General features: G+C 39.6%; 1 long non-coding RNA gene across 1 annotated transcript; it reads right to left on the reverse strand.

Annotated features, from left to right (window-relative positions):
- Positions 1–2182: 2182 nt before the first annotated feature.
- On the reverse strand, positions 2183–9858 carry LOC130458350 (uncharacterized). The gene is made up of 2 exons (XR_008917563.1): positions 9429–9858; positions 2183–2805 (listed from the first exon to the last, which is right to left on the reverse strand). It is a non-coding gene; the product is annotated as an uncharacterized LOC130458350 (long non-coding RNA).
- Between the last annotated feature and the right edge of the window lie 13437 nt (positions 9859–23295).

Consider the following 23295-nt stretch of genomic DNA (forward strand, 5'->3'; position numbering starts at 1 on the left):
ACTGCAGAAAGCCTAGAAAAGAATGAGAAGAGAGGAAGTAAAGGCATCGGATGTAAGCAACTTTCTCAAAGAGTTTAGCCACAAAGGGAAGGACAGTCAGAAGATGCTAGTTGGGAGAGATGGTCAAATCGAGTGAGGGTTTCTGAAGGATGGGAGAGAGGTGGACGTGTTTATAGCCAACAAAGAAAGAGCCAGTCGATGAGGAGATGAAAGAATGAATGAAGATAGGGGGCAGCTGGGTAGCTCAGTGGATTGAGTATCAGACCCAGAGAGAGGAGGTCCTGGGTTCAAATCTGGCCTCAGACACTTCCTAGCTGTGTGACCCTGGGCAAACTTAACCCCCATTGCCTTGCCCTTACCATTCTTCTGCCTTGGAGCCAATACACAATATTGATTCCAAGACAGAAGGTAAGGGTTAAAAAACACATATATGTATATATATATATATATATATATATATATGTTCTAAGACAAAAGCATGGCAGGGTTAGATAATTGGGGTTAGGTGGCATGTCCAGGGTCACATAACTAGAAAGTGTCTTAAGTTAAATTTGAACCCAAGTCTTCCCAACTCCAGGCTTCATGCTCTATTCACAAGTCAGTCAACAAGCATTTATTAAGTTCCTACTAGGTGACAGATTCTGTTCTATTCACTGGAGATTCAAAGAAAGATAAAAACCAGCCCCTGCTAGCAAAGAATTCACAGTCAGAGAAGGAAGACAACAGGCAAAATAACTACACACGAAGTTGTAGGAGATAAAATGGCAAAAGCCAGTAAAGGGGAGGCACTAAGATAAGGCTTAAGGAAGACCTTCCAAAAGCCGGAGGGCTGGAGTTGAGAATTGAAGGAAGCAAAGGGCAAAGGAGCGAGAGAGGTGCAGGCATGATGGGCAGCCCAGGAAAATTCTGGGAGTCGAGTGACAGAATGTCACTGTGTGCCGGCAAAGTGCCGATGATACTGACCCTGTCTTTGCCACTCCCTGGCAGACCTGCGGTGCCCACACACCTCTTATTCCAAGAGGTAGGTCCTCCAGAGAGGAGCATTAACCTCACACCAGAGGGACCCTTACAAGACGATCTAATCTACTATTGGCTGAAGAAATGAGCCCCCAAAGTGGACCAACACAATGAATAAAGTCCTTCCTTTGACTGTCTTTGCTCAGCAACAAACAACAAATAAATGAAATCAGAACCATGCTCATTACACTAGAGAGAAAAATCTTTGACACTCTTTTCCCTAAATCATTTTTCTCCTTTAAGGAGATGAGAATCTGCTGAGAGCAACAGGAACGGGGGTCTTTTCAGAGTGAGCAGTCATGTTTAGAGCCCTAGAATAATTCCAACTTCATAGCCAACCACAACTGACACCAGTTTCATCATAAAATTCCAGAAAACCCAGCAAGTAGGGTTTTCTAGGTCTGATAATAGATATTCATTTGCCTTTTTTTTTTTTAAGCCATACCTCTGTCTTGGAATTATACTGAGTTTTGGCTCCAAGGCAGAAGAATGACAAGGGCTAGGCAATGGGGGTTAAGTGACTTGCCCAGGGTCATGCAATTAAAAAGTGTCTGAGGCCCATTTTGAATCCGGGACCTCTTATCTCCAGGTCTGACTTTCTGAACCAACTAACTCCCCCCACATTCATTTTCAAAGTGACTTTTAAGAATTCAGCTGAAAAATTAAAATTTTAATTAGAATTTAGGAAAACAACTAAAACTATTTTCCAAAGGCAATTGGCTCAGCAACCCATAGGCCTACTAATACAATCTATTTGGTTCTTCAGTGCTTCTGTGACAAGAGTCCTAATTTCATATCAAAATTACAGCCTCTCTCTCCCTGTCCTTATCAGGCTCATGTGGCTACTTGGCTTTTGAAATCCTTAAAGGGGCTACATCTTAGGGAGGAACTTACAAGAAAAATACTAATCATATCAATTTTGGTTTGGCTCTTTTCAACTTTATTTTTGTTAGGTATTAGACTAAAGGAATCCTCTCATTTCTACTAAGTCTATGAATATGGATGGAACAGAAGGAGAAGATTGAGGGGGCATCTCTCTTTATAGAGGTATTTCCCCTTACCTTTCCCTTGCAGATCTGAAAGGGAAATCCAGAAGATTACCTCTATAGCATTATACACATATACAAAGAAAAACTGGGTTATCTCTAAAGCTTCACATCTGTAATTAAGATAAGAATTAGGTTTATTGACAAAAATTTTGCAAAAAACAAAAACTTACAACTCTCTGATCTCAGTCAAGCCACCAGACTTTCCACAGAATGGGTACAACATCCTAGAATTGTGCTCAAATTTACCCTATTTCTGACTGAGAGCAAGGAGTAGAATTAGAAATAAAATCCTAGGAGACTTTTTTAAGTCTGTGGGAATAGAGAGAAAGAGAGAATAGGAAAGAAGAATAAATATCAAATCCTACTTGTGGTAGGTTAGCAATCAAATGATCATATTTTAAGTAATGCATCTCATCCTTTTTGTTTCCTTTTTTCGCTATTAAACCAATTACAATTCTTTCCCCTTCCTTAATAACTTTGCCTCATAAGTGAATTGAGGTTTAAACTCAACCATAACATCTGATGTTGTCTGTATCACAAAAACTTTCAGATGAGTTCAATGATTTTCATCAAACTTCATACAAACTTCTTAGAAACTCTCTAGAGAGAACAAGTTGCATCTTCAGATTCTCAAGTTGAGATCTTCTCCTGTTTGGTGACTTCCACTGACTTTTCTTGCCTCTCCTGTAAAATGAAGGAGTGGAGTGGCGTAGATCACCTGTATTCGTCACAGCCAGTTCTGTACTTTACAATCATGAAACAAAATGGAAGAACATGGATTTAAATAGACATGTATGATGACTCTGAGTATAATCTAGAGTTCAATGAATTACCAGTGGTTGACTACAGTATTTAAGATTCTGAGCCTGCAAGATAAACACTACAGGATGTCTAATTCTGAGATCTGTATACATCACCATATTTTTTTTATTTTGTTGTTGCTATATTTGAACTCCAAGCTCTTTCCCTCCCTCTCAACATTTGACACAGATACATACATATATATATATATATATATATACATATATATATGGATGTAGATGGCATATTCCTTCATAGGTCCTTTGTAGGTGGTTTGCATATTCATATAATTCAGAATCACATTTACTTTTTTTTTTAACTTTTACTTTCTATCTTACTAACAATTCTAAGACTGAGCAAGGGCTAGGCAACCAGAAGTAAGTGATTTTCCCAGGGTCACCCAGCTAGGAAATGTCAGGAAGAGGTCAGATTTGAATCCAGGTCTTTCCAACTCCAGGCTACGTACTCTATCCGCTGTGCTATCTAGCTACTCCCATATTTACTCTTCAAACAATACTGCTCAACAATAGTATATTATTCACTCTTCATTATTTGATGAAATTCTTTCCATGTTGGTCTAAAGTCAAGTTGCTCATCATTGCTATTCTATCCCAATCACACCCATAAGTCATTCAGCCATTCCCCAACTGATGGTCATCCTCTCAATTTTCAGTTCTTTGCATATATATTCTTAATACTCAATAATATTAAATAGTGCTTTGCCTATTTTTTTCTTTTAATTTCAAGAGTGCACTGATAGGGGAAAGAAGTGAGTATAATTGAAGGTTAGTCACATAATAGTCAAACTTTTTTATAAATTACCTGTAATGCTTATCTGGCAGCGCTCAACACTATACTTTTCTTTTTTTAACTGGACCTGTGATTTCATCAATAGAGAGAGCTCCAATAAAAGATTTTCTTTATCAGTTTAGGCTGGCATCTAGTCTGCAACTATTTTAGAGAGCTGCCTGGGGCACTGAAGGGTTAAATGATTTGCTCAGGGTGATGAAGATAATATGTGCTAAAGACAGGATTCAAACCCAGGTCTTCTTTACCCTAAGCAACTCTCCATCTAGTATGGCACATTGCCTCTCTAAGAAAAGGCTTAAATGATAATATTCTATCAAAATGTACTTCATGAGGTAGATAAAATGAGTAACACATAGCACTTCCATAATTCTGTGTCCATGGCCTTTAGGGCTATAGGTTGTAAGGGTGAAAAGGGGGTTAATTTTAAAGGGTTGGACTTGAATATTTAAGAATAGGGTTGCCAGGAATTTAATTAATTCCAAAGAGATTTTATTTACAAAATATAGAAAGGATGAAGAAGGAAATCAGAGAAAGGATAAGGTAAGATATCTAGCCTGAGCACTAAGTAATTTACTCCAGGTCCCTCTGGGCAGGGAGAGTTAGTTTCAGCCAGCCTCTGGGGAAGTCTCTTCAGAAAAATCCAGCAAGGTCCTTGACTTATGAGGTATAAACCATCTTATTATTAGGACCTTTTATTATTTCATTCTCTTTTTTCCTCTGTGAACATGTTGCAAAGCAGCCTTGACTTATACTTGTGTCCATTCTATGGCAAATGATAAACATACTAATAGATTTTATTAGTAAAAAGAATACTATAATTAGATTCCTATCTAAGAATGTTCTATAGGTGAATTAAAATCATTAAAATCAGTACTTTGACTTATACAATTTGTATTCTTGGGAGATGAGTTTTCTTGTCTTTTCATATTTAGGATACTTTCATATGCATTTAGATACAACTTTACATGAGAATAGGAGACTTTTCTATTCAAAATTTAAGTATTTTCATCTTCTTCTGCAGAAGTAAAGAAGAATAAAGATATTACTTTGTCTACCATAATTCAACTTGCAAGTAGGTAGGTTCACCATTACTACAAAGTTAACCAGAACTGAAACAACTCAGAAGATCAAATATCTTTAGTCAGGAAGAATGTCAGAGTAATTTGTTGTAGCTAATCTCATTTTGTGTGGAGAATCTCAACAGAGGTATTATTTATGAACACTTACCTGAGGTAGTTTAAAAAAAAAGTGAACTCTTATTCAGAAAATATTGATGAAACAATTACATCTAGGAATATGTATCAATTCACATAGGAGAAAGTGCTTTGTATCTGATAAATGAATTTTAAAATACATATGCAAGACTTATGACATAGCCAAATCCTAAAAGGAAAGTCTGTCAAGCTTAAAAAAGTTTTTTTAATGAAATTAGGTTTTATAATTTCATCATTACTAAAGTCTTCAATAGACCGCCATTTCCCCTTTATCATCATTATAATGCCCCTGGGGGAACTCCCCACCCTTCAACAGACACCAACACTAGCAGATCTAGCATCATTCAGTGTTGAGGTCAGCTTCTTTTTCTTTCCCTGCACAATGTGCACACACTTTTCTGGACCCACTTATTAACAGTTCCTCTTTACCACTAGTTATTAAGTTATTAGGAATTTGAAATTTTTTTAGCCAAGATTCCTTTTACCAAGCATAATGACTACAGTCTTCAGGAGACTCCTCATAGTGTCCCGATTCCTCCTTGGTCTAGAACTATGCCTAAACATTCTCATAGTCCTTTGTTGGACATACCCAAAGATATGGGCATATAGGACCACCATTACTACAAAGGTAACCAGGTTGAAAATAGCCCAGAAGACTAAGTAAGAGTCACTGTAGAGGGATGCCATGTTGGAACAGTTGGAGATGGAAAGACTGAGAGAAAAGGTAAATTCAAGGTTGCCCAGCTCTGCCACAATTATTATTATAGGTAATAAAAAACAAAACCCTGAGATTAAGGGATAGGTAGGCAGTGCAGTAGATTGAGCAACACATCTGGAGTCAGGAAGAGTTGAGTTCAAATACAGCCTCAAACACTTACAAGTTTTGTGTCCCTGGGCAAGTCACTAAACCCCTATTTGCCCCAGTTCCTCATCTATAAAATGAGGACAGACTGGAGAAGGAAATGACAAACCACTCCAGTATTTTTGCCAAGAAAACCCCATGATTAAATCCATGGAGTCACAAAGAGACATGCACAACTGAATAAGTCCCAGATTAATTCACTATGAGACTTCTGCCACAGGAGCCAAGAATAGGGAATCTAAACTTCACAATCACAGTGGAGTCCCCTTTCTCCTAGGTTCCAGCCTCCATACTCATCTTCAAACCAGTTTCATTCTATACTAATAGTACATCACATTTACTAAAACCAGGCAGAAGTTTAAGGAGAGAAAGAGAAACAGACAGCCAGACATCCAGACATCCAGAGATGGCAAAAGGGAGAGAAAAAGAGAGGGGGGAGAGAGAGAAAGAGGAGAGGGAGAGGAACAGACAGATAGACAGAGAGGGAGGAAGGGAGAAAGAGAGAGAGAGAGAAAGAGGGAGAGAGAGAGAGAGAGAGAGAGAGAGAGAGAGAGAGAGAGAGAGAGAGAGAGAGAGAGAGAGAGGAAGGCAGGGAGGAAGAGAGAGGGGAAGAAAAAGAGAGGGAGGGAGAGGGGCAGAGGAGGGAGAGAGGAAGGTGGGGGAGGAGGGAGAAAGCAAGAGAGAATCTTAATTCCATTCCTTTCTAAGTCCAGAAATCAGTTCCTTGTGAATATATATGGATACAAACATATACAGACATGAGCAGGCTTACAACAGACAAACATATCCTCAGGTAGAGATAAATGTGTTTAGACATGATATACAAACATACACAAAGGCAAATGCACACACATACATATATTGGGCACACATAAGCATATACAGGAGGAAGGTACCCAGAAACAAAATCTACAAATATTTACATACAAATACACATACAGACATACTTTATTCAACACAACCAAGCCCTTCCAGAGATATAGAAACATAGATGCCCGTCTATAGGAAAACTATGAACACTTTCCTGACGTAGGAGAAAAATCACCTTCAGATGATGGCTGGCCATAGAACCCAAATACTAGGTGTCTGTCCATGGGAGGAGGGGGGTGGGGAATAGAGGAGTGACTAGGCAGAGGATTGAGGGGAGCTCCTTCTGGCCCTCTCTCAGCAGGACTAGGGCCAAAGAACCAGGTTCCCAAGTTGGAACCATGCTGGAGGTCCTAACTGACTTCTAGCCACACTGTCCAAAGACAAAGCCAGCAGTAAACACTGGCTCCATTGAGGATGACCCTTCCACATCGAAGGGATCAGTGAAAGTGAAACCACTGGAAGAGGAGAGGGAGGCCCTGGGCCAGATGTCAGGCCCCTGTTTTATAAACATCCAGGCACCTCCAGCAGAGGATCTAAGTGCCTAGAGATAGCCAGAACCAGGGCTTCATGGTCCCAACTGCTGAAGACACAAATCTCTTCCACTCAATTCTGAGCAGCATATAGGGGAGAGAAGGACTCATCAGGGATTGACCTCTTTTCCCTCTCCTGCTAAATGGAACTGGAGGTGAAGGGATGGGAGGAATTGGGTAAGAAATCACAGAGAAAGGAACTCTCTTCCTCCTCAGAAGGAAGAAATTGTGATGAGTGTGACCTGAACCATATTACATGATTCAAGACACTCTATGGAGACACTTAGTTCCTTGACAGCCAATAGATTGTCCTTGGACCAGCTGATTCCAATGTAGTTATATCAGCCCTCCCTTCTCCAAGCTACCTAGTATCTATTCTTAGGGGGAAAAAAGGTTTGGAATTTTGGAAGTTCCATTATTTGTTGTCAAGCAGAAGTAGATAGAATGGTATATTTTGAAGACTACTACTACTTGGTACAGTGTATGGAGTGTTGGACTTGGAGTCAGAAAGATCTGAATTCAAATCCTACTTCAGATTCTTACAAGCTATGTGATCCTGAGCATTCACCTAACCTCTTCCAATATCAGGTTTCTTACCTGTATGTTGGGAACAACAACAACAATAATAATAACTATTTCATAAGGTTGTTTTGAGGCTTAAATGAGAATATATGTATAGTGCTTACAAATCTTAAAGTGCTATATAAATACGAGCTATTATCATTATTATTATTATTATTAAGGTTGGGCATCAAAAGACCTGGGCATCAGCTCAAGTCCTGCTATTATCTATCTGTGTGACTTCACACTGAATCAGTATCCTCTGCCATTCTGATTGGAGAAAGAATGAAGAGCTCCTTCCAAAACCTCTACTTAAGGAGGGTTCCCAGGCCAGTTATCTCTTCATTTCCCTCCTAGATGTATTCCTTGGAACTTTGCCATCACTCCCAGGTCAGGTAACTCTTGGTCCCTCCTCCTTTTCAGCTTTCTTTTGTGTGTTATCTTTCCCTGTTAGATAAGAAGGAACTTTCTGAGGACAGGCATTGTCTTTTCTCAGAACATGGCAAAGTTTATGGCACAGAATACACACTTACAAATGCTTATTAACTGACTGATTGGATTGCAAATCCATTTATTTCTCTGAGTCTTAATTCTTCCAATTCTAAAATGGGGATAATAATGGGATTTCTTCCCTGCTTCACCACAAGTGGTAAGAATAAAATAAGATCATGGGTGTGAGAGTACTTTGAGGACCTCTAGTATTCCTTCAGATGATTAATGACACAGAGAGCTGGTTCTAAAGGCTGGAGAACTCAAAGGCTCTTCCTTTCAGGAAAACCTTGGCGGTCCCCAAGAAACCTCTAAGCTACTCAAAGCAGGAAGGAAAACAGGAAACACACATTAACTGTAGAGAACTAAGGCAGCCCCTCAAGTGGCTCAGGGAGGTGTGGCTGACTAAGTCTTGACACTCCACCCAAAACTCTGTTCCTGACCCCAGACCCTATCCCTGTAGATGCCCTGGGACTAGACTATCACTTAGACATCAATTATCAAGGATCACAGATCAAATTCATGAAAAAAGCACGATGAAAGTACAACATAATACCAAGATTCAAGATGTAATCAGAGAATTGCATGTCCCCAAAAGATTTGTCAGTCACGTGGGAAGGGAAAGGACGGACAATCAATGTGTTCTGGTGGCATCCTCATAATGCCAAGAAATCTAGAGGAAGACCCTCCGCATGTGGTGTCAACTTCCAATAGAGGATTTGGAGGAGAAGTCAATGGATGAGAAAGAGTTCTAAAGATGGTATGGGTGGCAATCTTCTTTGTTAAAAGACATATCTACATTGATGAGTTAATAGATTGTAAAGTCATCTGATCAATAAGATTTAGATAGCTCACTGGAGCAAGATAGTTGGATTGGTGAATAAAGTAATGGGTCTGGAGTCAAGAAAAACTGAATTCAAATCTGACCTCAGACACTAACTAGCCAGAGAAGGAAATGGTAAGCCACTCCAGAATTTTTGCCAACAAAACCCCAAACGGGACCAAGAAAAATCAGAGACAATCATCATCATCAACAACAACAACGATGACGACAACGACGACGACGTAGTTTTTATTCCCTTCTGGATAGCAAGCTCTTTGAGGACAAGGAGAGTACTTTTTTTTGTACACCCCCTTAGAGTTCAGCACAGTGCCTTGCATCCAGTTGACTGAATAAAGCCAAACATGATTCATACGGAAAACTTAGCCTGACAACTACATTCACCCTCAGAAGACTGGGAGGCAGGCAGGCAGGCCAGTTAGAGAAAGATCTGCGTTGTTTCCTGGTCTTCTCCTCCCTCTCATGTCAGCCAGGACATGTTGGAGTTTGTTGCTTTGCTGATTCTATTACTATGACAACCAGTTGTACTGAAGCCTCACATCCCCTCTACCCCCCTTCCCCAGCCCAAAAGATCTCCCTGCCGATCCCTGGGGCCACTAGGGAGCTCCAGGAAATGCCTTTGTTGGGACTTCATCTGTCTGTAAATACAAGGAAGATCATATCATTCCGCCTGCTCTCTCAACCGTCCCAGAAACAGACTTGAGCTCTGTGATCCAAGTCTTGCTCTAGATTACTTACCTGGGCCTTGGCAGGAATTCTTTATCTAGGAGTCCTGGAACTTGTTTTCTTTAATATTTTAGTAGCTGATATTAAATATAATTGATTTTTTTCCTTATAAATGTATTTGATGACTTTAAAAAATTAAACAAAAAGGGGCACTTAGGTGGCTCAGTGGATTGAGAGCCAGACCTAGAGACAGGAGGTCCTGGGTTCAAATCTTCCTCCGACACTTCCCAGCTGCATGACCCTTACTGCTCTTCTGTCTTAGAACCAATATTCTGGTTCAAAGACAGAAGGTAAGGGCTTAATTTTAAAAAACAACAGAATTCTGAGAAGCGGTCTATAGATTTCATTAGACTGCCAAAAGGGTCCATGACTCAGAAAGGGTTAAGAAATCCTGAGTTAGAGACCCTCTTGCCTGCTCTATTGGGTATCCTAGACTCTTTACCAAGCCCAGGAAGCACAAAGTACTCAGGATGGTACTCACAGGGAGTCCACCAGAAGTAGTAGAAGGAACTCTGGGTTTGGAGTCAGAAGACCTTGAGTTGGAATCCATTCTTGTTCTGCTACTTGCTAGTTGATCTAGTAAGGACCAGGACCTGGGACAAGTCACTTCACTGTAGGCAACTAGATGACATAATAATTGATGCTGTGGACTTGCCGTTACAAAGACCCAAGTTTGAATCCTGCCTCAAATACTAACAAACTATGTGGTCCTGGGTAAGTCACTTAATATATCTCAGCCTTAGTTTACTTATCTATAAAACAGGCGTAATAACGGTATCTTTCACATAGCATTGTTGTGAGGATCAAATGGATTGACATTTATAAACTGCTTTATAAACTTTTTTTAACTCTTACCTTCTGTTTTAGAATTTATATTGGCCATTGGTTCCAAGAAAAGAACAGCAAGGGCTAAGCAACTGGGATTAAGTGACTTGCCCAGGGTCACATAACTAAGGAGTGTCTGATTTGAACCCAGAAACTGCTGTCTCCAGACCTGGTTCTATATCCACAGAGTTACCTTCTTACTCCTGTAAACCGTTTTTTAAAAGTTCTCTACAAATACTAGCTAAGGAGATTCAGACCATAATGGTCAAGACTTGTCCAACAGTACTACTAACTACTAACTTACCCAGAGGACACTGAGGACTTGAGTGGGAACTGGAAGTCCAGAATGGCTCAAGGTGCTACATTAGATGGGGTCGGTGCCCACAGAATGGCAATGGAATAGGGTAAATGAGAAAGGCAAGCCCATTCAACAAAGCAACAACAATGGATAATAGTTAGGTTGGAGCCAGTCTGGGGGGACATCTTGGTTTGGGTTGAATTGCATAGTTTCTTTGGGCTCCTCTCTAGGTCTGTCAAGATTGCTGTGTTTTTTTCTATAGAATTATAGTAGTATTATAAAATACTCACCTCACAACAATCCTCTGAGATAGTACACGTATTATTTCACAGATGAAAAAAATAGTAGAAAAGTCATGTAACTTTCAAAGTCACATCGTAAGTCAATGATAAAGGCAGAATTCAATCTCCATTCTTCTGACTTCACCCAAGGTCTAGGACTCTCTCTAATATAGTAAAAACTCTCTCTCTCTCTCTCTCTCTCTCTCTCTCTCTCTCTCTCTCTCTTTCCCTCTCTCTGTCTCCTTCTCCATCTCTCTCTTTGTCTCTCTTCTGTCTCTGTCTCTCTCCCTCCGTGTGCTTTTCTGCAGGAAAACCAGGTCAGGCTAGATAATTGGAGGATAATGAATTTAGAGCTAGCAGGGATGTTAAAGGTGATCTAGTCCCGCCCCCTCATTTTACAGATGAGAAAACTGAGGCTCACAGAGGCTGTGACTTGACCAGACATGGTCACACAGCTCTGTCATAGAGTTGAGATTTGAACACAGGTCCTCCAATTCCAAATTCAGTCCTTTTCCCAATGGACCACAATCCACCCTAAGGAAGAATGCCTGGGTCTTGTTGGGGTGAAGACATCTCATGGGATTTGACTTGTAGAACTTCTCCTGGGTCTAATGAGTGGCTTTACCACAGCCCCGGGGGGGGGGTGCCCCAAACCACAGCCCCTGCCTGAAGGAAGCTCAGGCCACAATCTGAAGTCTCTCTGTAGCATCGAGGTGATAGATGCTGGATAAACCCAGGTTCTTGAAGTGTTGAGATCCAGGAAAAGCAATGGACGGTTTTAGTTTTCTGAGAAAAGAGACGAATGTTTGTACTTTCCTATTTACAGTACAACCTGTGGGGAACCTTATAAGCGGCACAGATCTAGGCAAGTCTAAAAAAGACAAATATTCACCACAGCTGTGCCTCTGTCCTCTGACTTTCCCTAACCCCAATATCCAGTCAGGAGCGATTCAAGCCAAAATGGTTTCCCCACCCAAGGGAAACATGACAGAGAACAAATGGAAGTAAGAAGCCAGTTTGGATGTTGTCATTTGCTGAGGCACTTGGGAGCAGGGTTTGGGGGAATAGAGACAGGAAGAAAGAATTTCAATGGTTCCGCCATCATCTCCCCCTTTTAGAAGCAGAACAGAGTTTCTTAACTTTGAGTCTGTGAACTTGGATGGGGGAAAAATTTACATCTTTATTTTCACTAATCTCCAACTGAAATTCAGTATTTTCTTCAATTAAGGAAAAAAAATTTAGCCTGAGAAGGAGTATAGAGGGTTCACTAGACTTCTGAAAGTGGTCTGTGGCCCAAAAATGGTTAAGAATCCTTGATATAGAAGAAAGATCTTTAGATTTGGGGTCTCAAGCCCTGGATTCCAGTTCTGACTTAACTATTTCTGCCAATGTGACCTTGAGTAAGTAACCACACTTCTAGGGTTCCTCTGGGAAAAGATGCAGTTGGATTTTATGATCTTAAAGGTTCTGAATCTCTAAATTCTGTGATTAACCTCCCTGACCTATGGCTGGTCATCTGGAATCTGTCTCTGGCTCAGGGAAACATCTTCAAAGCAAAGCTCTGGCTATAGCCTGTGGGAGACTTTATCTCCTAAGGTCAGATGGATGCCATCATTCATTTATTTAGTCAGTCAGTCATTCACTAGTATTTACTGAGGCCCTATAATAGCTTCTGCACATAGGTCACCTCTCAGAGAGGCAGTCCTCAAATCTAAAGAGTTAACCTTTGCTAGAGGATTAATTCAATCCCACTGGAGTCCCTTAAGTTCAGTCACATATCTAGTCAGCAGCAGAGCTTGGGTTCAACCCCAGGTGTCCTGATTCCTAGTGCAGGGTCCATGCCAACACACCACGTGGCTTCCCAACACACCACATGGCTTCCCAACATTTAACAATGAGAGGAGGGAAATGCATCAAGAGAGCAAACGCTACCTAATGAGAAACAGATGAAGCTTAGCCTGGCAAAAAAGGACAAGGATATTATATATTTTTCAAAGCTCAGATCACAATGGTCTCCTTTCATCGAAAAGAAAAAATACTCCAGCCCTTTCCTAGCAAAGGTTAAGTCTTTGCATTTAAAAAACAAAACAAAAATCCTACCATAAAATGTGTTTTTTTAAGCTTATCCTACCTTCCCCTCTTTTTCTTTAAGTCAGCCTTCATTCCCCTTTACTCAGAGAGAGACTCTTGGCCAGATCTGAAGGATATTGCTCCAGAGAGTCAGGGAAGGAGTTCTGATTCAGAAGAGCAGTGAAGGGCAGTGATTCTAGGTCTAGCACTATATATCGCATGGAATAGACATTCATAAATGTGTAACACACTCTGAGGTACACCTCACACCTAGCAGATTGGCCAATATGGCAGTAAAGGAAATGATAAATGTTGGAGGGGATGTGACAAAATTGAGACACTGATGCATTATTGGTGGAGTTGTGAATTGATCCAACCATTCTGGAAGGCAATTTGGAATTATGCCCAAAGGACTATAGAAGAATGCTTGCCCTTTGATTCAGCAATACTACTATTAGGGCTGTATCCCAAATAGAAAAAATTGGGAAAGGACCTGTTTGTAAAAAAAATATTTATAGCTGTTCTTTTTTGTAAAGAATTGGAAACTAAAAGGATTGGGGAATGTCTGAACATAAAACACACACACAGAGAGACCTAGAAACATATCCAAATTTCAGGAGTTACACCCTTAAAAAAACACACACAGCTTATAGACCCCACTCATGTTTAGCAGAATAACCAAAGGACATAGTTATTCAAAGCAAAAGACACAGAACTATAGACCAAGAGCTAAAAAGAAGTTTGGAGGCTAGTTAGTACAATCCTTTCATTTTACAAAGGAGGAAATTGAGACCCCCAAAAAAGGCAAGTGACTTGCACAAGGTTACGTGATAGAGTTGGGATTCAAACCCAGATCTTCCAACTTCAACCTTGGTATTCTCTCCTTCTGATTATGCAGCCTCAGTGTGACAGCATAGTAAGTGACAAGAAAGATGCTTCATACATAGGTTGTCCCAAAAAGGCTAGTGCAATTTAAAGCTTTAATAACTTTAAACAGCACTAAGAGTTTTGGGACACTCCATACCAAAAGGAATAAATATTCTCCCATAGGTTACCAAGCCATCAAGAGTGTAGATGGAAAGGAGAGACACAGAGAAGGCACCCATGGAAACAAGGAAAAGACACACATACAGTACAGTGAATACATGAAGCCAGGACATACACATTCAGGATCAGAACCTCTGACACTTCAGAACAATTGATGACAAGTGAGCTGAGGTCTTCTGCTGCTCTGGGTCTCTCTACAACAATGCTTCCTGCTGGATGTTGCTCCTATACTGATCTCTATGCTGACATTTGGGACCTGACATCTCTGCTAGCTAGATTCTTCTCCCACTCAGGGTTGATAGAGAGAGGTCTCCTAGTTCTTTTCCTTCAAAGCAGAGTTGTTGATCTTATTTAGTTCTTTTGTGATGCAAACACAGTTGGATGTACCCAGTTAGCAAAAGAAGCTTTTGATATTTTTAATTTTGGCATTTCAACTGTCATTCTTTTTTTTTTAATTTGGAAAATGTCATTTAATTAATTAATTTAGAATATTTTTCCATGGTTACATGATTCATGTTCTTTCCCTTCCCTCTCCCCATTCCCCTCCCATAGCCAATGTGCAATTCCACTGGGTTTTATATGTGTCATTGATCAAGACCTATTTCCATATTATTGATATTTGCACTAGGGTGATTGCTTAGAGTCTACATTCCCAATTATATCCCCATTGACCCATGTGATCAAGCAATTGTTTTTCTTCTGTGTTTCTGCTCCCACAGTTCTTTCTCTGGATGTGGAGAGCTTTCTTTCTCATAAGTCCTTCAGAATTGTCCTGGATCATTACATTGCTGCTAGTAGAGAAGTCCATCACATTCGATTGTACCACAGTGTATCCATCTCTGTGTATAATGTTCTCCTGGTTCTGCTCCTTTTGCTCTGCATCAATTCCTGGAGGTCATTCCAGTTCTCGACTAACTCTTAGTTATTATAAGAAAATTCCTTCTAATTTCTGTTGTTCGCTGATTCCAACAAATCATTCCCAGGGGCTCCACTGGAGAAAACCACAAAAAGCTAAGATGCTGCTGCTATGATCATACTCCCTAAAATCACCCATCATGTCTTTTGTGTTCCTTATAAATGACAAAGGCTAAAATGGGTGAGATTGAGACCAAATGGATTTGTGATTTTTGCCTTCTCTTACAACAAAATCCCTTTCTTTCAAAAGTGATAGCTGAATTGGAAATTCTAAGAATAAGTCAATGTCCATCACCCAACCAATATTAGTGTAACAATTAAAATAATATAACATAATGTAGTGATTATAACAATAATAATAGTATAACAATTATAACAGTATAATTATAACAATAATAACATGATGTAATGATCATAACAATAACAATAGTGAAACAACCAACAATGGTGTAAATGGAGATTGGCACCTACCCAGACCACCTAAATAGTTTTCATTCACATAGGAGACATTTGAGACCTGCTCCTGGAATAGGAGAATTGACACCTGTGTAGACATTCTTTATTTTTTAAACCCTTACCTTCCATCTTAGAATCAATACCGTGATTGGTTCCAAGGCAGAAGAGCGGTAAGGGCTAGGCAATGGGAGTTAAGTGACTTGCCCAGGGTCACACAGCTAGGAAATATCTGTGGCCAGATTTGAACCCAGGACTTCCCACCTCTGGGCCTGGCTGTCAATCCACTGCTAGCTACCCCTATGCATAGACATTCTGCATTGGCTTACCATATGGTTTGGAGCAGCCTTTTTCCATTGATTACATCTTTAAAATTACCTGACAGAATCCAATCTTTCTTTTCTGGCATTCACATCTAAGAGTAAAGGACTGCTTTGCTCACAGTAGTAGAGGGACACCATGTGGTAAAGGGGAAGTGGTTCTGGGTGCCCCTCTCCTTCCCCTTAGTCCATGTGGCCTCAGGAAAATGTCTTGGGTTTTGGTCTTGTTTGGTTTCTCCTTTTTAGTTCTAGGTGTGGAGAATTAAGCTCTTGATGTGAGAACTCAAATGCTGGAGATATTGGATCCCAAGATTTCAGGCCAGATGTTACAGCTATCCCAGTAGAAAAGTCCTGAGGATCACGGACCAGGGATGCTAGTTCATCTGGGCTTTGGGCTTGAATTTGGTAAGACTAATTCTATGTAGGAGATGAGTTAAATTGAGAGCCTAAACTCCCATCCTCAGAAACTGAAGTGACATAAGCAAGGATTATGTCCTAAGGTACTGACAAATGTTCATATGTTTAGCCTTGCTATAACTTTGAAATAAACATCCACTCTATAAAAGCTTTGAACTGGGGTGCTAGTCAATGGCCCCTAGAAAGAGGGAGACATCAGTAAGGATTTCTAATCCCTTCTGATATATTGAGAGTTGGGAGTGGGAGGTGGGGGTGGGGAAGGGTGCAAATTCTAACATGCCTAATGCTCAGAGACTTGGGACAGAGCAAATTCATGTTACAAGAGAATTTAGACCAAAAAGGAGCCTTAGGAATACTTTTTTATCTATCTTCTCCATTTTAGAAACAAGCAAACTAAATGGCTCAGTGGATTGAGAGCCAGACCTAAAGATGGGAAGTCCTGGGTTCAAATTTGACCTCAGATACTTCCTAGCTGTGTGACCCTGAGCAAGTCACTTAACCCCCATTGCCTAGCCCTTACTGGTCTTTTGCCTTAGAACCAATACACATTATTGATTCTAAGAGAGAAGAAAAGGGCTATAAAAAATGAAAAAGAAAAGAAACAAGGAAACTGACATCCAGAAAGTTAAAATAATTTGCCCCAAAATAATATAGCTTTCAAATTATTGAGAAAGCACATAAATTTAAGTTTTCTTATCTCCAAATCCAGAATTTTTTCATGAGTTCCACTAGGCACTCATGGAAAAAAGATTAAAGGAGAATAAGAACGGCGGGAATTCAAATCCACAAATAACATAAAAACTTCATTTAATTCATTCGGTATGCATTTATTATACACCCACTGTATGGAGGTCACTGAGAGACCCAAACCCTTGCCTTCAAATCCAATTCAAAGTAATTAGGGGATAGAAGATGTCTATAACGATACTGTAAAATGAGGTAGGATGTGAAAATAGGAATTCACATTTATGTAGTATTTTCAGGTATGAAAAGGGCTTTCTTCATAGCCCTGAGATGTAATAGTTCACGTGTAAGGGTGGGGTTGATTGATATTTACTCAACGGAGTCACCCCACCCTAAGTGAAGTAAATGATAAGATGGCCAATCCATCAATTTCAATCAAAGACCTTAGACTAAGTATGAAAGTGTTTGAAAGCCATTTGATGAGTGAAATGTTGCCAGACAGGAAGTCTGTTCCCATTGCCTGGGAGATTTCATCATGCCCTTTGGCTCCTATATAAAAGTGACAAGTTAGCTGGAATGGAAAGATTCTAGAAATGAAAGAGTTTCTCTAGCTGAACCCCCTGAGAAGGAACTTTCTAGAAGGGAGGAGAAGGGAGAAGAGGCCTTGGTCTGGTCTTGGCCAAGTCTCCTGGTTCCTAGCCATCTTCCCCTGATTTGGGCCAAAAGAGGTATGATAGCTTTGAAGGGTCTAGAGTTGTCATTCTTTCCTTCAGTTTTCTAGCTGCACACCCAAATCAGCTGATATCAATGGGGAGCCGAGGACAGATTTGACATAGATTTATAGATATAGATTTATGACTCAGCAAAGAAATCACCAGAAGTGTCAAATATGCAACCCATGGGACACATGTGGTCCACAATATTCCCAATTTGTGCTAGAATTGGATTAAAATATAACTGAACAGTGGAGCAGCTAGGTGATTCTGGATTGAGAGCTAGGTCTAGAGATAAGAGGTCCTGAGTTCAAATTTGGCCTTAGACACTTCCTAGCCATGTAATCCTGGGCAAGTCACTGGACCTCTATTGCCTAGACCTTACCTCTCTTCTACCTTAAAACTGATCAATTCTAAGGCAGAAGGCAAGGGTTTTTTTTTAATGTAATTGGAAAATATTTAACAAAATAAATAAAAATATAAGACAAACAATATTATATTTTTAAAGTAAGTTACCATGTGACTTGTAAGGATCTTTATATGCAAATTAGTGGTCCTGTTTCTATTTGAGTTTGACAATACTGAATTCTGAAATCTGGCCACAGAAAATTACTAGCTGTGTGACCTTGGGCAAGTCACTTCACCCTGTTTGCCTCAGTTTCCTCATCTGTTAAATGAGCCAGAGAAGGAAATGCATTTCAAACCACTCCAGTAACTCTTCCAAGAAAACCCCAAATGAGGTCAAAAAGAGTTGGACATTACTGTAAAATGATTGAACAACACACATGGTAGAAAAGGCTGGAAAATCAGTCAGGGCTAAAACTGGCAGGACCAGGGTTTAGACTTGATTAAGTGGATAATAAAGAGTGGTTACTGATTTGGGATTTTTTCTTATTTTTTTTTCTTTGTCAAAAGAGTGTCATGTTCAAAGAGATAAAGGGACACACTGTGATACAGAGGGGAAAAGGAAAAACTTGGAGTCTTAGTATCTGATTCCGAATTCTGGTTCTGCCATTGACTACCTGTGTGACTATGAACAAGTCACTTAAACTCTGTGGGCCTCAGTTCCCTCAGATGTAAAATGAGAATATTGGACCAAATGACCACTAAAATCCTTTCCAACTCTAGGTCTTTGGTTGTGAGATTATATGTCGTGTATAGGATTTTTATAGCTTCGATTTCCTCCCCAACCTTTTTTCTAGTGCTACATGCACACAAGGAGCTGAGGATGGGTGTGAGTTTCCTTCCTTTCTGGCCCCTGTTGGTCTTTGGGGAACAGGAAAATGAATTTTTATCTTATTCCAGGTGCTTGTAATTGTGTGTGCACATGTGTGTGCTTGGGTTCACATGCGAGACAGACAGACAGACAGAGAGACAGACAGAGAATTAGAACATGTCCTGTGACATCTGTGAAAGTTACTCTGGCAAAAGTAGGTCGTATAGATTGGAGATGAGACAGACCAAAGGGGAGAAGGGGACAGTTAAAAGGTCCTAGTGATGATATCGTCAAGAGTGAATAAGGGTCAACGCTAGGTTAGTAGTGGTGTGTACAGAAAGAAAGGCATAGAGAGGAGAGATATTGTTAAGGAGGATTTGATGTGGCTTACTGACTAGGTATAGAGGGATGAAAGAAAAGAAAGACTTGAAGATAGCTGAGAGCAAAAAGGCAGAGAGAAGAAGGTAAGAAAAGGGACTGGGTAATTCATAAACTGAATAATCAGTCCCCAGTTAGGTATTCTTTGCCTTTGTTGCCCCAGCACTCGGCACAATACCTGCCACACAGCAGGCATTTAAATAAATGCTTCTTGATTTATTGATTTAATAGGCACCCAGTCTACCACTGGGAAACCAAGAGTAACTATTCTAAAATCTCCTTGAGAGTATTTCATAAAGTTTCCTTCTCTTACAAGAAAAATTACTTCAACATCAACTATTGGTGTTCCATCCAAAAGGTCAATCAATGTAAATGAATTGCCACATCAAGGTGACCCCAAAAGCCCAGAAAACACCTTAGATTGCAAATACCTCACTTGCCAAGTGGCAGATAAAGACACCAGATGACAATATAAAATCATTTATAAAATCTTAAAGAGAAGAATGACTTCTAATAAATAATTCTATAATAAATTATAAATGAATTATTTTTATAATTATATGAAATTGTCAAATGTTGTAAATAAATTATAATATAATAAAATAAAAATTCTAGTAATAAAAAAGTATTATTTCACAAAGCAGAGAAAAATAGAAGACAATAAGACCATTTAATAGAAATCTTGGCAAGATATCCAAATAAACAAACATTCCAAAGTCATTCAAGGTTGAAAAGAGAAAGAAAACTACAAACAGAAGAAAAATGGAAAAGATTTTTTAAAATCATATAATAGAAAACTATTGTGTCCATTACAAAGGGTGGAACCATCACACTTGGATCCTAACTTCACAGTCTTTAAATATCCTTATGGAGAAGGTAGAAATAGTACTAAATAGAACAAAGACAGGGAAAGCAATAGTATTTGACCAAATATTCATAAAGGAAATCTGTGCTGGAAATTATAGGCTTGTGAGGTCATGGAGAGACCAAGAGACTGAGTATGTAAAAGAGGAGAAGACACCAAAGTCATGGAAAAAATGTCAGATTTTATTAATATCCCATAAGAGTGACCAAGATAACATCAATAACCATTGATCTACATGCCTACTCTCCCATCTATACAAAATCTTTATTAGAGTCATCTGCTGCATATACAAATCAAAGACATGCTCAGGGAGGATATTGGAAGGGGGAAAGCAGCTTTCACAATCAATACTCAACAAAGGACGACATCTTTGTCATTTTGTAATCAACTGAAAGATATAGAGAAGACAAAAACCCAATATTGTTTGTTGATTATGAAAATAAAATTTTTCCACAGAACAAAGCTCTGCCTTTTGGGGACTCTACAAGTAGGCTCTCATTCAAACATCAGCGTGATTCAAGATGCCTTAGAAGAAGGATCAACAGAATGAGCCCCATCCAATGGCTCTCTGATAATAAATCTGAGGCAAGGCATAAATCAAAGAGATGGGCACTTGCCAAAGGCATTAGCTCGTAGGATAGAGGAGATACAATGCAGATTCCAATTCAAAGAAGCCTGTGGATACTGAGGTCCTCCAGATGCTTCTGTTTGTGGATGACATGGTGTTGAGTACTTCAGGCTCCAAGATACTGAAGATCTCTAATCACTCAAAGGTCTTTGGCCTGTGCAATGACACAAGAAAGACCAAATGGGTGAAGAATGTCTATGGTTCAGATTTCGACATGCATTTGGATGGACACCCTCTAGAGCTTCTCCAGCATTGGTATATTTGGGACACACAGAACCCATGGATGACAAGTTGGCCCAGAGTTGAGCAGGAGAGCAGACAGGATTACTTTCAGGAAATTGCTGAGCTCTCTAACCCCAAGTTTCCTGTGAGATAATAACTTTAATGCCTGCAAAGCCCTTTATAAATATCATCTCATTTGATCCTCACAGTAACCTTGGGAGTTAACTGTTATTACTGTTCGCCTTTTATAGATAAGGGACCTGAGGCAGACAAAGGTTAAGTAATTTCCCCAGGATCAAATGTTTGAGGTTGAATTTGAACTCAGATCTTCCTGACTGCAAGTCCAGTGTTCTATTTACTACATCACTTAGCTATCTCTCAGAGAGCAAAAATCCATCTCTCCAATACTAATGTTTTGGCAATATTAATTTATAGCACCCAGACATGGAACATCACTGCTTCTGGAGTATTGAAAATTAGCACCACACAGAAGGCAACTGAAAGACATTCACAATTGCAAGTGTTGTCAGGCTGCAAAACATAACTCATGAAGAATTACAAAGAAAAGGAGTTAAGAAAGTCATCAAGAAATTGCTTCATAGAGAGAGAAGGGCTAAGTTTTCCTCACAACAACTTGGAGACAAGTAGTCTTATTATTAAGCATTATTGTCCCATTTTGCAGTTTAGCAAACTGAGGCTCAGTGTCTCAGGAAAACCTGTTGTTTCATCTCTTGCTCCCTCCCAGGCATCTAGGTGGTACAGTGTAATTGGAGTCAGGAAAGACCTAAGTATACTTCCAGCCTTAAACATTTACTAGCTCTGTGTCCCTGGGCAAGTCATCTAACCTCTCTCTGCCGTAGTTTTCTCATCTATGAAATGGGAATAATAATACTTATCTCACAGGTAGGTGTTTTGAGAATAAATCCATCCATAAACATGTATTAAGTGCGTACTATGTGCCAGGTACTATACTAAGCACAGAAGATATAAAAAGAGGCAAAAGACAGTCCCTGTCCTCAAGGAGCTCACACTCTAATAGGGATCAAACAAGATAATATTCCTAAAGTGTTTTATAACTTTAAAACGCTATATATAAATGTTCAATATTATTACTATTATCTGTTTATGAATTACTTTATCCTTGTGGGCATATATATATATATAATATGCATTTTTGTCTTTCCATGAAAGTCTTTCCTAAGCCTTCCCCATCCCCAAGTGCTAGTGCTCTTCATGCTAAAATCACCTTATATTTATTCTCTCTATAGTTTACGTATATGTCTATGTACTCTGATAGAATGTGAGCCCCTTGAGGGTAGGGATAAGTCTTTTTTGCCTTTGCACCTTCAGATTTAATATCGCCTGCCATATAGGTTCTTAATAAGTGCTGGTTAATTGACTGATAAAGTCCTTGTTGAAAATAGCCAGAAATTTGTGAATCAAAATGGTTAAGTATTTCCATGCTAAGCAGAAAGGATACACTTCATCTATCGTGTCCAAATGGAAATTTCTGAAAGTATATCATCAATGTCTAGATTTAGAAATGGAAAGGAACTTGAGATAATAGATGGAGCACTAGAACTAGAGTCAGCAAGACTAGGGTTCAAATCCTGCCTTAGATACCTCCTAGGTAAGTCACCTAACTTTCCACCACCTTTGTTTCCTGATCCATGAAAGGAAGCAATGGGGGTGAAGGAGGTGAAACTTTAAAGTTTCATTCCAGATCTAAGATTTCTGAGGTCAGAAAGTCTAATCTGCTCCTTTTATGGAGGCAGCAAGGTGGTTCAATGGAAAGAGTGTTGAGCCTAGAGTCAGAAAGACTTGAATTCAAATCCAGATTCAGATACTCACTAGCTGGAGACCCTGGGCTAGTCAATGAACCTATATTTATCCAGAGAAGGAGAAGGAGATGGCAAGCACTCCGATATATAAATGCCAGCATATGGTCAACAGGGTCATGAAGAGTTGGACACAACTAAACAACAGCAATAATAACAACCTTTCTTTTAAAGATGAGGAAACACACTCTGAGAGGTTATGACTTGCTTGGGGGTCACACAGTCTGCCTCGGCATTTGAACCAAGAACTTCTTGACTAGCCCCCTAATCCAAGATGCTTCTCCCAACTGCTAACATCCATTCCAGTGCTAATTCTATGATTCCATGAAGTCATATAGTCCAATTTTCTATTTTG

Source organism: Monodelphis domestica, chromosome 1, assembly GCF_027887165.1.
Source record: "Monodelphis domestica isolate mMonDom1 chromosome 1, mMonDom1.pri, whole genome shotgun sequence".
NCBI lineage: Eukaryota > Metazoa > Chordata > Mammalia > Didelphimorphia > Didelphidae > Monodelphis > Monodelphis domestica.